Below are 19,438 nucleotides of genomic sequence, written 5' to 3'. Positions count from 1 at the left end.
AGGTTGCACCAGGAGGTGTGGGAGGGGTCTGTGAGCCCGAAGATCCAACCAAGGGAAGATGGACATCTCAAGAGGAAAAGTTTGGAGGCTTGAGTTGGGAAACAGATGTATGGAGAGCTGCTACACTGGAAGTAGCTGAGCCATGAGAAAGAAGCTGATCATTTTGAAGACATTTTTAAGCATTCCGTTGCTACTAGTACTGCCCTAAGCTCTGGAAATGACAGGCGAGACCTCTGTTCTCGTGAAGCTTAATTCTAATGGGAAGACAGCAGACATTCACCAAGAGTTAGAAATGCTGTGAAGAAACACATCTAGAGACTTCCAGTGAACTCTTCCTCTTAACTCTGTGTGCCCTCCAAGTTGTCAGTACCCTCAAACCAAAAACCCCCAGGAATACGCTGTAGTTAAACAAGGTGGGTTTATTTTAGCTGAACTAGAAGAGAACATGCACCACGATGAATCATGGACGTCTCAGTAAGAGACATTAGGTAATGTAGAAAAGGATTTGAAGGGGCTCTGGAGCGCATACTGCCAGGAAGTGGGGGTAATAAGGTTGGACACCTTATCTATGGGAAGTTATATTAGATTGAAACTAATCCAGTAATTGATGACAGCCTCTTGTAGCCGTGTGTCAGGGGCTTAGACAATGTTCATGTTTTATCTGTGTTCACGAGTAATTATGGAGTGGTCTTGTTTTTGTCTTGATCCATAAGATAAGGCCGTTCTGTGGCCTTGTCTAATGTTAATGGTCTGTGAAGTTGTTTATGTTTTACTGGAGATCTGGCTGTAGAAACCAAGCTCTGGCTATTATCGTGTATCTCGAGGGCCTGGCTCATTGTACCCAACCCACTTCACAGTAGCAGTGACTTGAGAAGCTTTCCTGCTTCTCAAGTGTGTTTCAATTCTTTGCCCCTGTAAAGTGGATGACTTAGAACTCTTCCCATTTCCAAAGAGCAAGCAAGGCATTACAGTAATCTGTATGCATCTAAACCACAGTATAAATTCCCTGCAGTTAGAGTCTGAAATGTTAGAATCTTTATCTAGTGGCTTTCACCAAGAGATTGAAAGAAAAACACCTGGGAAAAGCCCAGAATTAGAGTTACTGCCAATACCTTGCTGTCTGGATTTCCCCAAACTCTCCTCCCTTTCTGGGTTTGGGACAGTCAGTAGCGTAATGAGGTTAGGTTAAATGACCTCTGTTTCAGTTACCTATTGCAACATAATCCTCCATCCCAAGGTGTGGTGGCTTAGAATAACAATGGCTTATTATTTTATACAATTATGTAAATTAACCAAGCTCATCTGGACCAATGTGATGTAAGCTGAGGTTACACATGGGGCTTTAATCAGCTGGGAACACCTTCAAAATGATATCTCATCTTCTGGAGCCTCTCAAGCTTCTGGAAGGTGGGTTCAAAACAGGACAGGACCCATCAGCAAATGGTTATCAAGCTTTCTGATTGCTGCACTGGTCAAAGCAAGTCATGTCCAAGCCCATAGCAAGTGTGGGAAGTTCTATGAATACCGAAAGACTAGTTTATTGGAGTTCACCAATTTAACAGCCAACCAAGACCTTGAAGTTGTCAGTACCTTTCATATGAGATAGCATGTAGGGGAGCACAGGATGAGTATGAACTTCCCATGTGTTTGTTTTAGCCTAAACTACCATATTCATTTTTTTTTTAAAAAGTCACACACTAAGTGTGGTAGCACACACCTTTAATCCCTGCACTTGGGAGGAGACAGAGGCAAGTGGATCTCTGAGTTCAAGGCCAGCCTGATCTAAAAAGGAGTTCTAGGCTGTTAAACCGAGAAACTATGTCACAAAACAAACCAACAAACAAAACAAAAAACTCTGGCATATTCCTAACCTGAAGGCCCTGGGTTGAACCCATAGCACTGGCGAAATCAGTCAGTTAAAAGTTTCACACCTTAAAAAAAAAAAAAAAAAGTTTCACACCTTAGGGGGCCTAAAGAGATGGACCCAATGGCTAAGAGCGTTTTCTGCTCCTGCAGGTGTTGAGTTCAGCTCCATACTGGGTACCTCACAACTGCCTGGAACTCCTGTTCTAGAACTAATGCCCTCTGGTAGTCCCTGCAGGCAGCTGCATGCCTGTGCACACACCTGAACACACACAGAGTTTTTAAAAAAAAATTACATCTTCAACTTCACATTTAAAATCTGTGTTTTAACTCCTCTTGAAAAATGAGAATATCTGAGAGATCTATGACAACAGCACGAAGTGGCTCAGTATCAACCATAAGTAAGGTCCCACCATCGCCATTACTCCTTGTACTGTTACGTGTGTCTCAGCCCATTTTTTGCTACTGTATTAGAATATGTGAAAATGAACGATATATATGCATATATATGTATATACACACACATATAATACACACACACACACTAAAGAAGCTGGGCAGTGGTGGCACACCCTTTAATCCCAGCACTTGGGAGACAGAAGTAGAATTCAAGTGCGTTCCAAGTTAGCCAGGGCTACACAGAGAAACCCTGTCTTATGGAAAAAGAAAAGAAAGAACGAAAAAAAAGAAACTTGATTTAGTTCATGGCAAGAGCACAGTGTCAGCATCTGCTTGTCGTAGGTCAGTACCCTCATAGGGTCATTGCAAACAGTGGTTGTCATGTGACAAAATGCTAGAGCAAGGTAACCAGAGGAAGCTCACTCCACAGTCCAGCAACTCCCTTATTAGCCCATTAGTATAGGAAGGGGGTTAAGTGATTGATGAGAGTAGACGCCCTCACGATGGGGACTCTCCGTTTCAACCAGAGCCTTGGTGCCACATTCACACTATAGCAATCTGCATGCTTCTCATTGGAATGCTAAATCCCTGAGGATATCTGAGCTTGCAACCCCTGGCATCAGAAAGCCTCAAAGTTTCCGTCCTTTAATTAAAACCATATGCCTCCTGAAAAGAAAAAGAAAACTCATATTGCCTTGAACTCCAAACTCTCAAGGGGTTTTTAAAAAGCGTGTTTATGACAGAAGACTCGCACAAGCCCAGCCAAGGCTGGCCTGCTTGCCTGGGCCTCTTAGACCTGGGTGTGCAGGTTCTTACTGCTTCAGGCTTGGTGCTAGCTGGTGATCAGATCTGACCATAGACAACGGCAGAAAGTCATAAGGCAGTTTCCGTCCAGAGCTGCAGACAGATCTGGGCCAAGCTTTGCAAGGTGCTGACAGGGAAGAGGTGCAGATCTGTGACCCTCAGCATGACACTGAGGCCTCGACAGACATCAGAGTGCATACCTCAGATGGCCATGGCAGAAGGCGCATACCGCACAGTGTGAGGTAACAGCCTGTCCTTGCCATCCTTGGAGATGCTGGAGCACGTGGACTGTGCTTCACTTCATCAGCACAGAGCACAGCTGTGGCAGAGTGAAAGGGCTCCTGGCCCTGCCTCTGCTGGACCTTCTTCTCTTATTGCTTTGGTGACCCAAGCAGCAAATGTCCTACAGACTGTCTCGCATGTGTTCATTCCACCTCACTCTGTATATGCATGGAGGTGATGGGGTGTCTGCCTGCCTGTCTGTCTGAATAATGTGTGTTCATTCTCTCTCCCTCTTCTCTTTCTCCCCCCCCTCCACAACTCCATTCTCAATATCAGCACCACCTCCCAGCTGAAGTAGTCAGGTCAGTGCACCTCAGTAAGTTACCAACTCCCCTGCCCCAGCTTGTATTCCTTCAATAGAGTACAGAGCTTGCAAATCATGGGTTCCTGACCCTCAGAGACTGTATGAAGTCATGTTCTTTCCAGACTGTTAGGAAATAGTTGTCACACTGGGGGTCAGGGGAGCCAACTCATGTAAACAGTAGATTCTATGAGATCACTTCCAATCAAAACAACACGAACTCTTAATAGAATTTATGTCTATCTTTTTTTACATATTTTTATTTATCTGTTATGTATGTGTTATATTTACATGTGTATGTGTGTGGGCATGCATGCGCACATACACACGCAGGCACACACAGAAAGCCAGGGGAGGCCATCAGGTGTCCTCCATAACAGGTCTCTCACTAAACCTGAAGCTCACTGTCTGACCTCAGCTGACTGGCCTGTGAGCTCCTGGGGAGTACCTGTTTCCACCCTGAGGTTATAGGCATGTGCAGCTATCTCTGGCTTCTACAGGGATGCTGGAGACTCAAACTCAAGTCCTCTTGCTTTACATAGAATGCACTCTTACCCACTGAACCCTCCCTCCTCAGTCCCCAGCCCTGTGACTCTGTGGAAGGTTTTCATAGGGTAACATTGTAAAATAGTATATTTTAATCCATAATTCAATTAATCAATTAAATTCAATTAATTCAATTATTTAATCCAAATTAAATTAATTAAATTAATTAAAATTAAAATATACTATAAGGTGATGATTATACTGAGTAACCTCTTGATTAGTTTCATTTCCAACTAATATCTTTTGAGACCTTTAGCAAAGAGTATTAGTAAGATGGATTAAAAGCAATATAATCTTATTTTACCCATACAATAAGATTACATATCTTTATTTATCGATAAAATTGAGGAAAAAGATAACTGTGACAAAGAGAGTGCCTGATCTGGCTGACCAGTGAGTTACGTATGTGAGTGTGTGTCTGTGTGCACATAAGTGCAAGCATCTGTGGAGGCCAGAGGTGAAGCCTGACATAGGCGCTGGGACCTGAACTCGGGTCCCCTGCAAGAACAGCGCCCACCCCTAACTACAGAGCCATCTTTTCTGTACCAGGGAGATACATTTTAAACTGCATAAATAAAAACATTACTTCTATCAATCTACTCCCAAATATGTACTGAAATTAATATTTATAGTTTTCAAACTCTTTAAGCTTATGTTAAATAGGACACCTGCAAATGAAAGCATAAAGGGAGGTTGTCCAGAATCTACTGGGTCACAACAGCAAACCAGTCTTGTGTATTAGCCAGAACCCAGTCAGGAGTTGGGTGTGGAAGTACATGCCAGCAATAGGGAGACGAGCAGGATGGTGAGGAATCCAAAGCCATCGTGAACATCCTCAGCTACATTGTGAGTTCAAGGCCAGCCACACAAGACTCTGTCTTAGAGGGGGGGGGCATTAAGATGACTTCAGTGGGTAAAGCCATTTGCCACAAACCCTGACTACTGATTTCACTCCCAGGACCTACAGGAGCTATAAAGGAAAGAACTCACTTCTGCATGTTGTCCTCCAACTTTCCTGTGTGCACAGTGGCAAATATGGACTCACACATATGTGAACACAAATTATGTGTGTGAGTATTTTGTCTGCACACTCTATTCATGTCTGGTACCCAGGAGCCAGAAGAGGACATCAAGGCCCCCAAGAACTGAAGTTACAGATGGTTGTAAGCCACTACCAAGATGCTGAGAGCGAAACCCAGGTTCTCTACAAGAGCAGCAAGCATTCTTAATTGCTAAGCCACCTCTCCTGCCCCAATAACATTTTGTTTGGTTTGGATCTTTGGGAGAAGGTTTCTCTGTGTAGCCCTGGCTGTCCTAGAACTCACTCTGTAGACCAGGCTGGCCTCGAACTCAGAGAGATCCAAGTGCTGTAATTAAAAGTGCATGTCACCACTGCCTGGCCCCAATAACATTTTAAATGCAAATGAAAAGAAAAAAAAATCAGGGAATCAGAACCAGAGTGTATTGAGGAGCTTTTAAAACTAGGAACTGACTTCATGTCTTTGCCTGCCCCGGCAAACACTTAGTGAAGCTGTTACCTTGAGCTGGGTTTCAAGGTGGGGTCAGCAAGAAGGGGAAGTGATGTGCAGTGCACACTGGGGTCGGTGAGTCTTGCCGTGTTCTAGTCGGAGGCCCTGTTGAAGAACTGCATGCACACTCAGAGCCAGGAGTCAAGAGAAGGAACTTAAAGGACGACTGGGATTGCAGATTGCACAGATTACTGATGTGTGGTGCATGAACAACATACGACCAGCACCTCCCTCCCAAGCTCCCCATCCTGCACACAAATCTCTCTGCGTCTTGTCCTAAGCAGAAACACAGAGGAGAAGAATTCAGAGAAGTGTCTTAATGGCCAGGGCAAGCTGACATGATTCTAAGCTTCTGTAGCAGAAACAGCCCCACCAATAGACAAATGCCCACGTGTGTCGGTAATCTAACTGTATCCTTAACGTGCACAATCTGGGAAACACGGTCTCTAGTATTATAGGGAAGCAACATGCAGAGGTGGCTCACTAGCCGGTGACTACCAGATCTCAGATGCACACCCTTCATGCTCATCAGTCATTGGCTAGCACCTAGCATTGGCTCCAAAAAGCTGGTAGAGGGGCTGCATACATGCTCTTTGAGTGTAATAGAAAACAGGAAATATAAGGCCCTGGTTTTCATGTCTAGCTACAAGATAGGAGGGTAGGAAAGGATTTGGTAAGCCATATGTGATGGCTCCCACTGTAAAATATGTAGTCACTTAAAAGCCTAAGTAAGGCTGCCTTCGCCACACTGCCGCCACTCTCTAACACCAGCCCAGCCTCCCTTGCTGAGCTCCAGCCAAAGGGAAAGGGGGTAAGTAAAAAGGTGCCCGGGGTTGGGGATTTAGCTCAGTGGTAGAGTGCTTGCCTAGGAAGCGCAAGGTCCTGGGTTCGGTCCCCAGCTCCGGAAAAAAAAAAAAAAGAAAAAAAAGAAAAAGAGAAAAAACAAGGTGCCCATACCATGGCCTTGTACAAAGCAGACTGCTCGCAAATCCACCAGTGGTAAAGCACCTAGGAAACAACTGGTTACAAAAGCCGCTCGCGGGGCTGGGGAGATGGCTCAGTGGTTAAGACCTGAGGTCCTGAGTTCAAATCCCAGCAACCACATGGTGGCTCACAACCATCTGTAATGAGCTCCGATACCTTCTTCTGGTGTGACAGCTATAGTGTACTTATACATTAAATAAATAAATAAATATTTTTTTAAAAAAAAGCCGCTCGCAAGAGTGCACCCTCTAGTGGAGGGGTGAAGAAACCTCATCGTTACAGGCCTGGTACTGTGGCACTCCGTGAAATCAGATGCTATCAGAAGTCCACTGAGGGGTTGGGGATTTAGCTCAGTGGTAGAGCGCTTGCCTAGGAAGCGCAAGGCCCTGGGTTCGGTCCCCAGCTCCAAAAAAAAAAGTCCACTGAACTTCTGATTCGCTAGCTCCCCTTTCGGCGTCAGGTGCGAGAAATTACTCAGGACTTCAAAACAGACCTGCGCTTCCAGAGAGCAGCGATTGGTGCTCTGCAGGCGGCAAGTGAGCCTATCTGGTTGGCCTTTTTGAAGATATCAACCTGTGTGCTATCCATGCCAAACGCGTAACAATTATGCCAAAAGATAGCCAACTAGCACGCCGCATATGCAGAGAACGTGCTTAAGAGTCCACTATGAGGGGAAACATTTAATTCTCAAAAAACAAAAACAAAAACAAAAAAATTCCCTCTGCTTCCTGTTATCAGTAGTTCTGAGTATTAGAGGTTTTTCCATGGGGTCAAAGGTACCTAAGTATATAATTGCAAGGGGAAACATAAGGGACAGAATCAAGTATTGGCAGTTTCTCCACGTTCATTTTTGTGTGAATTTTTAATATAAATGCAAGATGTAAAGCATTAGTGCAAGCAAAACGTTTCAGAGAACACATTTCAACAGTTCAACTTTATAACAATTATAAATAAACCTGTTAAAATTTTCTAGACAATGCCAGCATTTGGATTTTTTTTTTTAGATAAGTAAGTTTCTTATTGACAGCAACTAAATGGTGTTTGTATCATTATACCATACAGTAGATTCCATCCATTCACTATACTTTTCTAATGGAGTTGTCCTACATGCGAGTACATGTCTTTAATGTTGTCTGTCTTCTTTGCTGTTCCTGTAAGTTTGCTATTAAAATATATTAAACTGTAAAAAAAACAAAACAAAAAACAAAACAAAACAAAACAAGGGGTTGGGGACTTAGCTCAGTGGTAGAGCACTTGCCTAGCAAGTGCAAGGCCCTGGGTTCGGTCCCCAGCTCCGAAAAAAAGAAAAAAGAAAAAGAAAGAAAAGAGAAAAAAGAAAAAAGCCTATGTAAATGAGCTATGAGGCTGTTGACTTAGTTCTTACCACTAAGAATACAGCAAAGAGGAAAAAAAATGTTAGAAAAGCCATTTTGGCATACTTCACACACAAAAAGCACCTACATTTTTAAAAGCCTTTTAGGTGGGTGTGGTAGCACATACCTACAGTTAGTTACCTTGGAGGCTGAGGCAGGAGTTCCACGCCAGCCTAAGCAACATAGCGAGATCCCGATCTCAAAAAGGAACAAAACAAAAATACACAACCTCCCATCAGTCAAATGGTTTCTAATTTTTTTTGTTGTTGTTGACAGCAACATCAGAGGAATATGAAACTAAGGCTGAAACAAACTTAAGAGTACCTGGACATGGTGGTGCCATGTTCCAAGAGTTCCAGCTGCGTAGAAAACAGGCAGGAAGACTGTATGAGCCCAGGAGCCCAAGGCCAGCCAAGGCACCGCAGCAAGATCCTATCCCGAAGAATTGACCCAAGGGCTGCAGAGACAGCTAAGCAGTTAATAACTCTGGCTGTTCTTCCAGAGGACCAAGTTCGATCCCCAGCACCCACATGGCCAATTATAATTGCAATTCAAATTCCAGGAAATCCAGTGCCCTCTTCTGGTGTACAGGCATACATGCAGCCAAATTACCTATACACATGAAATTAAATGCAAAAAAAAAGACAAAAATAATGATTTTGCTGGTAGGTTGCTATTTGGGGGTTTTGTTTTTGGCTTTTTTGTTTGTTTGTTTGTTTTTGTTTTTTGTTTTTTGTTTTTTTTTCTTTTTTTCGGAGCTGGGGACCGAATTGTTTTTGTTTTTAAGATGTGGTAGAAACGGGGCTGGGGATTTAGCTCAGTGGTAGAGCGCTTACCTAGGAAGCGCAAGGCCCTGGGTTCGGTCCCCAGCTCCGAAAAAAAAGAACAAAAAAAAAAAAAAAAAGATGTGGTAGAAACTTTTAATTTGGAAAGGGAATGGTTACACGTAAAGGAAAGTAGATTCTGTACTAACAGATGTGCACTGCAAAGCTGGTCTAAGAGAACGAAGGGAGTTCCCTGGATTGTCCACCTGATGCCCAATCATAGTCACGGTTAAGCACACTGCTGAAGAATCTATATGTCCAACGAGCTGCCCTCTCAAGAATTCTTATCTAGGGCATGACAAACAGTGAGCATTTCTGCCAGTCTCCACAACTATGTCCACTGGAGAAGTTCAGCCAACACAGTTCATTAAAAGCTTCAGGATAACTCAGGCAGAGACCAGCACAGGCCGGAAGTCGACCTTTCTCTGAGCCCGGAAGTCTACCTTGCTCTGAGGGTTGATCTGAATTCTCAAAAGGATGGCCAGGATGAAGCTGCCCACACAGAGGATGAAGCCAAGGAAGATAGAGTTGAAGGGAAAAGGGCCCACGGGGAGGTAGTAGCTGGACCACAGTTCCCTGATCAGCGGGAGATACAGGAGACAGGAGTGCAGGAACCTCAGCCCTTTCGGAGGGAAGCTCAAGTACTCCTCCGGAAATCACCAGACAATGGACGCCTGCATGACGAATGCAGGACAGTTCCCACCGTGTAATTTTTGACATAATTTAGAATTCTAAGAGGTCTCATAATGTGGCTGAGACAAGTTACACTCGTGTGTGAACAGGTTTTCTCACTACTAACAAAAAATAAAAATAATGCAAATTCTATCATCATCAGCAAGCGATATTCATGTGCAGAAATATTACTCAAATGATTTTAACGAATCCTGTATTTAAATGATGTAATGCTAATAAAATCTGTACAAGATAAGAATTATAGCAACACTCAGGAGGGAAGTCTAACATAGTAATAAAAGACTTCCAAACAAAAGAAATATGTATTAGGTTTGTCTCAATGCGCTTGATGTAAGAAAAAAAATAGGATGACTTTCTTTCCAGAAAAATATGTAGTTGGTGCACACCATTAATCACAGCACTTAGGAGGCAGAGACAGGCAAGTACCAGGCCATCCTGGTCTATCAAACAAGTTCCAGGACAGTCAGAGCTGTCATTCATAGATAGATAGATAGATAGATAGATAGATAGATAGATAGATAGATAGATAGACAGACAGACAGATAGACAGATAGATTTTGATAGATGAGAAGATAAGTGGGTATTATCGTTTAGTTGTAAAAAACAGAACTGAGAAAAATTCAAGAAACTTTGGTAAGAGCACACAGCCATGGGTGGGAGCAAAAGAAACGAAAACCAGAAAACACCAGAGGTCTCATAAAAAGAAAAGGGCCCCGGAATCTGCACAGCACGTGGCCCTGAGGGAATTTGTCTTCCCAGCACGTAACCCAAATGCAGTGTCCAGGAGCCATCTTTAAGTCCAAGTCACAGTATTTCCCTGTCTCTTGGAACTGTAACCAAAGTCATAGCTGGCACGCCAAATGTTGGTTATAAAAGAGTGGGTAGACCGAGTCAAAATGCTCAGAGTTCCATGCAGCGAGAAGCTGTTTTGAAATACAAAGGGGATTATTGAGAAGGCATAAGAGGAGAACAGGCAGGTGCAAGGCTGCAAGAGGTGTTTGTATGGGAGTTTCAGAAGAGGAGGCAGGACCCAGGGTCCCCCTACTTCCCCTTGAGCTTAGCCCCACTGGGTCCCCCTGGCCCCACATCATCCATCTAGGAAGGCACTAGAGACCTAGATCTAAGTCAGAAACTCCAGTACCAATGGCGCCTTAGGAGTGTGCAGACAAAATCATCCCCCAGTAAATCGATGCCTTAAAACCTGTGTTCCAGCACAGCCCATCCTGGAGCAAGGCGGCCAAGGGCGAAACTGGCTGTGCCCACAAACCACTCCCTTTGGTTGCTAGCCTAGAGACACAGTGAGGGAGGCAAAAGTAAACAGTGTGTGCTCTGTGACCTCTCCAAAGGAAACTTGCCAGGTCACAGGAACAATAATGTTCAGTCAGCTGTTAACTTTCACCTTCATTGACATAACTGATATCTTTAATGAAAAGGAAACTGGTACTTTTTTTTGTTCACTTAAGTATACTTTTAAAATGCCTGCCATACCTGTTTGGTTGAATAATTACACTTTTTTTTAAATGGTTCACTTCATTTCCTCATGTTTTAATGTATGATTTTTAATCCTCTCATCTCTTTTTAAAATCTTTGAACCATTTTCTCTCTCTCTCTCTCTCTCTCTCTCTCTCTATATATATATATATATATATATATATATATATATACACACACACACACACACACACACACACACACACACTCTTTTTGCCATCTTCTGATCTATGACCAGTTGGCTTCAACTGAATACAATTGCTTGCTTTTCCGTTATCTAGTTGGTTTGGGTGTTACCGCTATGGGAGTAGTTTGTTCTCCCCTCTCTGAGTGCTCCTGGAGACTGAGCCCCCAAAACAAGGCTGTTCACTGAGGCAACCAGATAAGACTGAGGGAAATCCTCAAAACAACAGAGTACAAAATACAACACAGAAACACCAGAAAGAGCCAATGCGATTCTTCCAAGAGATGCTAAGTGCTAGGCCACCAACTCCAAGAATGCTGAAACAGCCAGACACACAACCAAATCATCAGTGGCTTTCAGAAAAACAACAATTATCAATTTGAGGTTGATAAAATGACTTGATGTGTAAAAGCCCTTGCTGCCAAGGTTGATGACCTGAGGTCAATCTCTGGTAACCCCACATGATGGGAGGAGAAAACCAGCTCCTGCAAGTTGTCCTCTGACCTCTACAACTGCACTGACTTGTGCATGCCTGCACACACACACACACACACACACACACACACACACACACACGCATGACACAAACATGGATTCACATATACAAACACACACATGCACACAAACACACACGCAGGCACTCACACAAACACGCATATATATCCATACACATGCATGCATGCACACAACATGCACACAAATACACACACATATGAACACACACAAATATGCATTTGTGTATACAAACACACATGTACTCATACACACAAGCACACGCACATGCAGGCACAAACACACATACACATCCACACATATGCACACACACACACACATGCACACATAAGCTACAGTCACCTGTGATGAGGGAACTTCGATAGAAGAATTGCCTCCATCAGATTGGCCTGTATGCAAGTTTGTGGGGGTATTGGTTAATAATAGTGTGGAAAGGTGCAGCCCATGTGGGCAGTGCCACCTCTGGACAGGTGATCCTGGACTGTATAAGCATGTACGAGTAAACCATGGAGAACATGGAGAGGAGGCCAGGAAGCAGTGTCTTCCACGGCTTCTCCCTAAGTTCCTGCTTTGAGTTCTTGCATTGGCTTTCTCTGAGGATGCACCACAATCTGTAAGTGAAATAAACACTTACCTCCTACAAGTTGCTTTGGGTCCGTATGCGCTATCACGACAGAAATGCATAGGACTGTATAGACATATAAACGCATAGACAAATGTAACTTTGAAATTCAGGTACACAAAGAAGTAATTTTGAAATCCGTATACACGTGGAAGACAAAAGCAAGCGGGTCTGGCTGGGATTGTGTCTGAGAAATGTAGTCCAATCCAAAATGAAAAGAAATGAAGGAGAAAATTATCTCACAGGGTAGAGGAAGATGGCAGCCACGGTGGGCTAGACCCTGCAGGGAGTAAACTGGAGAGTAAGAGCTCTCAGAAAAGGTGAGTACCAACAAGAACCCCTGCTTCAATAGGGAAGTAAGATACAAACGGTCACAAAGCACAATAGGAAAGACCCCAGTCTATCCTGGAGGGACTGCAGTGTTCAGGGAGCTCTCCTTTCCCAGAGATTGGGGCCACAGCTTAAGTCAGAGAACCTCAGAACGCTGATACTCTGTTCTTGGTGACACATTTTAAGGAGAGAGAAGGGGAGAGGTGGGGCGAAAACTTGCACATCAGTGAAGAAGGGGAAGGAGATGCTGAGGAAACATTTCTGCTTAGCACTCCCAGAGCAGTGGTGATTCTCCATTTTAGAAAGGCCCTTCAGGGACTAGGGGTGAGCTTCAGTTAGTGAAGTTTGCTGGAAAAGCAAGAAGACCTGAGTTTGAATCCATACCAGGCCAGGAGCAGCAGCACGCTCCTGAGTCCCCCACGGGATTCCAGCTTTCAGTGTCTTTTTTTTTTTTTTTTTTTTTGGTTCCAAGTCTTCCTGGGTTAGAGGTATCCCAAGTTTTTGGTTTTGTATTTGTTTTCGTTTTATTTTTTCCTCAGTTTTGAATGGGTTTGCTTTTCGGATTCAAGGCTCCTTTCCTAGTTAGTGGATGTACTAACTCTAGGAGGGGGAAACACTTAATGGTACAAACATAAGAATGTTTTAAATGTAGGCACTCATACAGCACAAACCTAAAACAAATTTTCATGGTGAATATTAACGCCAAAAAGTTCTCAGTAAAGGACCCAGATTTGATTCTCAGCACTTATGTGGGCTCTTGTCACCCCCAATTCCAGTTCCAAGGGGACACAATGCCACTTTCTGGCCTCTGATCACCGTGCATTCACATGGTATGCAGACAGACACACACGCAATCAAAAATATCCATACACACACACTAAAAAGAATTTTTTAAAAATACTCTCAAGCTGAATTTGATGACAACAGTAGAAAGATCATTTACCACAACTGTGTTGGTTTGGCTCCAGGGACGTAAGGATGGTTCAATATACATAAAATTCATGAACGTGACCCAGCACACAAAGGACTCATGAGACTTAAGTCACATCACCACAGAAGTTGCAGAAAAGGCCTTCGACAAAGTCCACCATCTGTTCATGATAAAATCTCCAGCAGAAGATTTTGGAGTGGAAGGAACATACCTTAATGTAGACATGGTGTCTTAGTCAGGGCTCTCTAGAGTCACAGGACTTATGGGGAGGCTCTATATAGTAAGGGAATTGGTTGATGACTTACAGTCTGTAGTCCAACTCTCCAACAATGGTCAGCAGCAACTGTGGATGGAAGTCCAAGGATCTAGTGGTGGCTCAGTCCCCTGAGGCAAGCAGGCAGGCAAAAAAGAAAGACTCTTCCTTCTTCCAATGTCCTTATGTAAAGCTCCAGCAGAAGGTGTGTCCCACATTAAAGGTGTGTACCACCACTCCTGGGTCTGGGACTTGCTTTGTCCCGGGTGACCTTGAACTCAGAGATCCCCTTGCCGTAAGCTCCTGGGATTCATAGCCACTTTGCCTCAAGATCTCCGTACCAAGATCCAGGTCAGAAACTTGTATCTCCCAGCCTCAAGATCAGGATCTCAGGTGAGCCTTCCAATTCTGGATTGTACTTCATTCCAGATACAGTCAGGTTGACAACCAGGAATAGCCACTACACACGGCTACGGGCAACAAACCTATACCATACCAAACTCAGTGCTGAATGGAGAAAGACTCAGTGTTCCCTCTAAACTCAGAAGTGAGACATGGATATCCATTCTCTCCACTCTTACTCGTCCAGAAACAGAGAAAATCTAGTGCCCTGTTCTCTTTTGGGGCTGTGAGCCTGTCCAGTGGAGTCCTCTCTCCAGCCCCTATCATGCGATCCTGTGCTTAAACAATGATAAAGGCTCCAAGAGCCAGCACGATGGCTCAGCAGGTAAAGGCATCATTTTTATAAAAACAAACCCTAGCTGGGCATGGTGGCACATGCCTTTAATCCCAAGAGGCAGAGGTAGGCAGATCTCTGTGAGTTCGAAGCCAGCCTGGTCTGCATAGTGAGTTTCAGGACAGCCAAGGCTACACAGAGAAACCCTGTCTTGAATAATTCCTCCTCTTCTACCTCCTCTTCCTCCTCCTTCTCCTCCACCTCTCCCCCTCTTCTTCCTCCTCTTCTTTTTTTTTTTTTTTTTCTTTTTCTTTTTTTTCAGAGCTGGGGACCGAACCCAGGGCCTTGCGCTTCCTAGGCAAGCGCTCTACCACTGAGCTAAATCCCCAACCCCCTTCCTCCTCTTCTTTTTTCCTCTCTCTTCCTCTCTTCCTCTTTCTCTTCTCTGTCTCCTCTTTGCCTTTTTTCTCTTCTCTTCTCTTCTCTTCTCTCTCTCTCTCTCTCTCTCTCTCTCTCTCTCTCTCTCTCTCTCTCTTTTCCTTTTTCACGGCCCCATCCTGCCCTCAGGGCAAAACACTGAACTCAGGTCCTCGCTCTTGCTATGTAAATGCCCTACCACTGAGCTAAATCCCCAACCCCCAGCTCTCATTTCAAAGGGAATAAGAAACAGGTTATTCTGGACCCAAATATGAGTGATCACAGTCCTGGAACACAGATTCCCCAAAGAGCTGCTAGCTGAACACATGCTCCAGCCCTGGCTGGCCCTCCAGCAGGCTGTGCAAAAAGACTGGAGAGAAGAGGTGATGTTTCTTCCTCCTTAGGATTTTGTATTCTTTGGTCATCATCTTGCCATTTCTTCTTCCCCTACCGCTGAAACCCCAGGTCTGCTGTAGATCCCACCAATAAGAGAATTTGTAGGATTTCCCTTTGGGTGCCCGTCTCACCATCCCCACCTATGTAGAGGGAATCCTTCCTCTCTTAGGGCTGATTGGTATTCCAGTGTGTATCTAGACCTCTTCTTTCCCTATCCACCTGTTGATGGGCATTTACGTCAGCTCCAGTTCTTCACTATTGTGAAAGGTGCTGTGATAAGCATGAGTGTGAACATCTCTTTGATGAACTGATGTCAACTCTTTAATTACTAGGCCGATGACAGTCTTCTTTTTCTTTTTTTTTTTTTTTTTTTTTGGTTCTTTTTTTCCGAAGCTGGGGACCGAACCCAGGGCCTTGAGCTTCCTAGGTAAGCGCTCTACCACCGAGCTAAATCCCCAGCCCCAACAGTCTTCTTAAAGCTGCGGAGGAAGGCTTTACACGGCCACATCTTGTCTTAAAGTGAGTGTCTGACCTGAGCCTGTGTTTTAACTCTTCCAAAAAAATAAAAAGAAAACCGGCAACTATCCCGCGACAAGGAATTAACTCTGTAGTCTTCCTTATCACTGCTTCTGGGGCACAAGCCGGGATGACCCACTCTAATTTACCAGAGGGCATTTATGCCGTATTCCTGTTAGAGCATTTGGGTGTGCCAACATCCCACTTACCATCACTGAGAGTCCTGCCCTGTCCAGCCACTGTGCCCCGATTCCAAAACCTCACTGTTTCTTAGAGATACCAGCTCCACAGGTCCTAAGTAGTCCTTGGGGAACTGGGTGCAGGTGCTCTGTTAAGGAAACCCTCTCGAGGGAGACTGGAAACTGAACAGAAGCCAGAGAGGGAGGGGTAGGAAGAGCAAGGGGTGGGAGGTGGGGGCGGGAGAGCTACAGCTTGATCCCACGGGGAGCTTAAGACTGTCAACCACGCCTTGGGGTTTGTTCCGACTTGTTGTGAGGGAGCAGGACTTTCATACTCCCACTCCACTGGGTGCCTGCCTAAGACCCATTTCAGGGTGGGCGGATGTTTGTTCCCAGGCAGTTTTACCTCTCGGTGCCTGTGGGCAAAGGCTCCTTGGTAGTCCCCGAAGCAGCCCTTTGAAGGGACTGCTAAGACAAAAGCCACAAACATGGGTAGAGCAAACCACAAAAGGGGATCTGGACTGCCGTGGAGAAGCTCAGTAATAGGGCTTCTGCCTAAGGCTCTGGGTTCTATCTCCTGTACAAGGAGTGGGGAGCCGGGAGGAGCGTCCACAGCATCCACCACACACCTTCTTCCATTTCCTCCTTGGTTGCCTCTCTCATCTCCGGGGATGGGGGTGGGGTGGGGGGAGATGCAGCCGAGTGAGCAGGGAGACTGTTATCCTGCTGGGCTGAGTCCGCTGTGGTAACCATAGCCCCAACACCACCACAGCCTGAAGCTCGTCCTTTGATCATTTGATCAGGGCTTAATGTTCTAAGTCTCAGGGGGGAATTGTTGGAAGAGCCACTGTCTTGTTCTTCACCGTCTTAAAACATGGCCTCCCAGCTCCGGAAAAAAAAAAAAAAAATTTGGGGCTGGGGATTTAGCTCAGTGGTAGAGCGCTTACCTAGGAAGCGCAAGGCCCTGGGTTCGGTCCCCAGCTCCGAAAAAAAGAACCAAAAAAAAAAAAAACAAAAAAACAAAAAAAAAACATGGCCTCCTCCGAGGTTCCTCACTACAAAGGGAAGGCCATATGTTTGTTCTGCTGTGCTTCCACACAGGTGGGACAGTCACATGGCATCGGGCAGACTGACAGTCTGTTCTGCCCAGTGACTACGGCGAGATCCGAGCCATGGGTTTAGTTAAGGATTGTCTAGCCATACTTTACTTTAAAAGGAGGGGTGGAGGTGGACAGAACTCAGGGCCTCACACATGCCTGGACAGTGCCTCACACAGCTTCTTCACACAGAACAGGACAGCATCCTACGGTTGGGCTCCGACCCCAGCCTATGTTTTTCCCTCCTGCTCCAAGCTTCTCAGTGTGATTCAAGCTTGATCTGGATGAGGAAAAGTTTCAAATATAAAGGTTAAAACCTGGCACCCAGATCGCTCTCGTGGTTTATGGTACTTGGTTCTTCTAAAATCCTTGGGTTTCAGCTACCTGCTGAAAACCTCAAGTCATCTTGTGTTGCCTCAAAACACATCGAGCAAACCAAGTTTGTGAAAGTTAGGCCATTCCAGAATTGAGACCCCCTATTGGGCTGTTTCTTTCACCTCCCTCCCTTCTAGTCCTATCTCTTCTCCTTGTTTCTCCCCATCTCCTCTCCCCCTATTCTCTTCCAACCTCCCTCCCCGACTTCGATGAATTTGACCGTGGAACTCCAGCCCAAACCTTCACCACTTCTGATTTCTCTGCAGTCTGAGTTCAAGAAATGGCTTCACAGGGGTCCCTTCCGCTGTGCATGTTGGCAGGGCCTGGGTTCCTCTCTTTGCACTTGCAGCCCTGGAGACCTGTCAAAAGCTCAGCTCTGTTGCTTTGTCTAGGCTTGGGAACTCAGGCAGGGTGAACCACCCAATCCCTTCATGCAGACCCCATTCTCATTGGATCCTGGCCAGGCAGCCCTTCTCTGTTGTGTAATCTGCATATGCCTTCGAGTAGAATTTCCCATTCACCCAGTTTTCTCTCTCTCCTCTCTCTCTCTCTCTCTCTCTCTCTCTCTCTCTCTCTCTCTCTCTCTCTCTCTCCCTCTCTCTCTCTCTCAGTTGTTTTCGTTTTCATTTAGGGTTTCTCTGTGTAGCCCTAACTGTCCTAAAACTTTCTGCAGAGCAGGCTGGTCTAGAACTCAGAGATCCGCCCACCTCTGCCTGCCTAATGCTGGGATTAAAGGTTTGTGCTGCCACCGCCCTGCTTCTTTCCCTCTTTTTCAATGTTAATTTTGTCATTTATGTATGTTCATATGGACACGTGTTTGAGTGCCCACAGAGGCCAGAAAAGGGCTTTGGATCACCTAGACCTGGAGCTACAGGCAGCTGTGTGCTGCTCGATGTGGGTGCTGGGAACCGAACTCAGGTCCTCTGAAAGAGTGGCAGCTGCCGTCTCTTCAGCCTCTGGCCTAGACTCTGTTGTCCTCAGTGCTAGAACTAGTCTGAACCTTTCTGCCACCACTGGGCAGAGCAGCTCTGTTTTGACGGTTGCTAGATGTCCTTGTTAGCCAGACTAAATAGACACCTCAGGTACCACAGAGGTTATGTGGTGCCTCTGAATGCAGACTCTGCTAAAAAGCCTTGCTAATCACCTCAAGATCTCACAATTCTTCCTTTCCTTCTAAAATCTCAATGCTCCATGGACCCGTACAATGACTCCTCAGTCTTTCTCAGCGTCTTCTTCCCCATTCTTCCCGCGGCTCTTAGGGGATAGCTAGCTGTCTTGGCCTGGTATTCTTGTTTGGCCCAACCTCTCTCTAGCCTTTTGTTGATAAGCCACATACTCCAGCCATCTTTAGTGCATGCCATTCTGGAATAGACCTGTTTACCCTCCAAGACAGGGTGGCTCTCCTAGGGGGTATTTCCTGATTCTCCCAGGCAGCGTCAGTCTGAACTGATGCTGTTTTCCCAAGTCTATGTCTCCATTAGGGTGAGCATGCTGAAGACAGCATCCAGGAATCACTCATTTTGCCGCTGTTGGCTTTGAGAGGGGTCAATTAACATAGGATGACTTCATTTCCCAAGTCATCCACATCTCCAAATGCCCTGGGGGGTTGCCAGTCTCCTGAATTCTTGGAAACTCACTTTTCTAGCTCTTAATAGCAAGCATGCCAGCTGCCTGCTCATTTACATCCACCAGACAGGAAGCAATCAGCGGTTGATGCTGCGTCCACACCAACAGTCCAGAAGCCATGCAGCACCATGGCCATGGCCTGCCCTCTGCTGGTCACAAGATTTCCAGGGCAGCAGCAGCTCGGTGCTAAGCAGAAGCAGACTGGTTGTTTCGTTTTGTTTTTGCTGTTTGCTT

General features: G+C 45.3%; 1 long non-coding RNA gene across 1 annotated transcript; it reads left to right on the top strand.

Moving 5' to 3' along the window:
* The first annotated feature begins 119 nt into the window (after window positions 1-119).
* Window positions 120-10,996, top strand: LOC120095062 (uncharacterized). Its single transcript, XR_005490110.2, has 2 exons — window positions 120-413; window positions 8,358-10,996. It is a non-coding gene; the product is annotated as an uncharacterized LOC120095062 (long non-coding RNA).
* The last annotated feature ends 8,442 nt before the right edge of the window (window positions 10,997-19,438 follow it).

Source organism: Rattus norvegicus, chromosome 10, assembly GCF_036323735.1.
Source record: "Rattus norvegicus strain BN/NHsdMcwi chromosome 10, GRCr8, whole genome shotgun sequence".
Lineage (NCBI taxonomy): Eukaryota > Metazoa > Chordata > Mammalia > Rodentia > Muridae > Rattus > Rattus norvegicus.
Note: the sequence above shows the minus strand (reverse complement) of the source record. Positions and strands in the feature narration are given on the sequence as shown.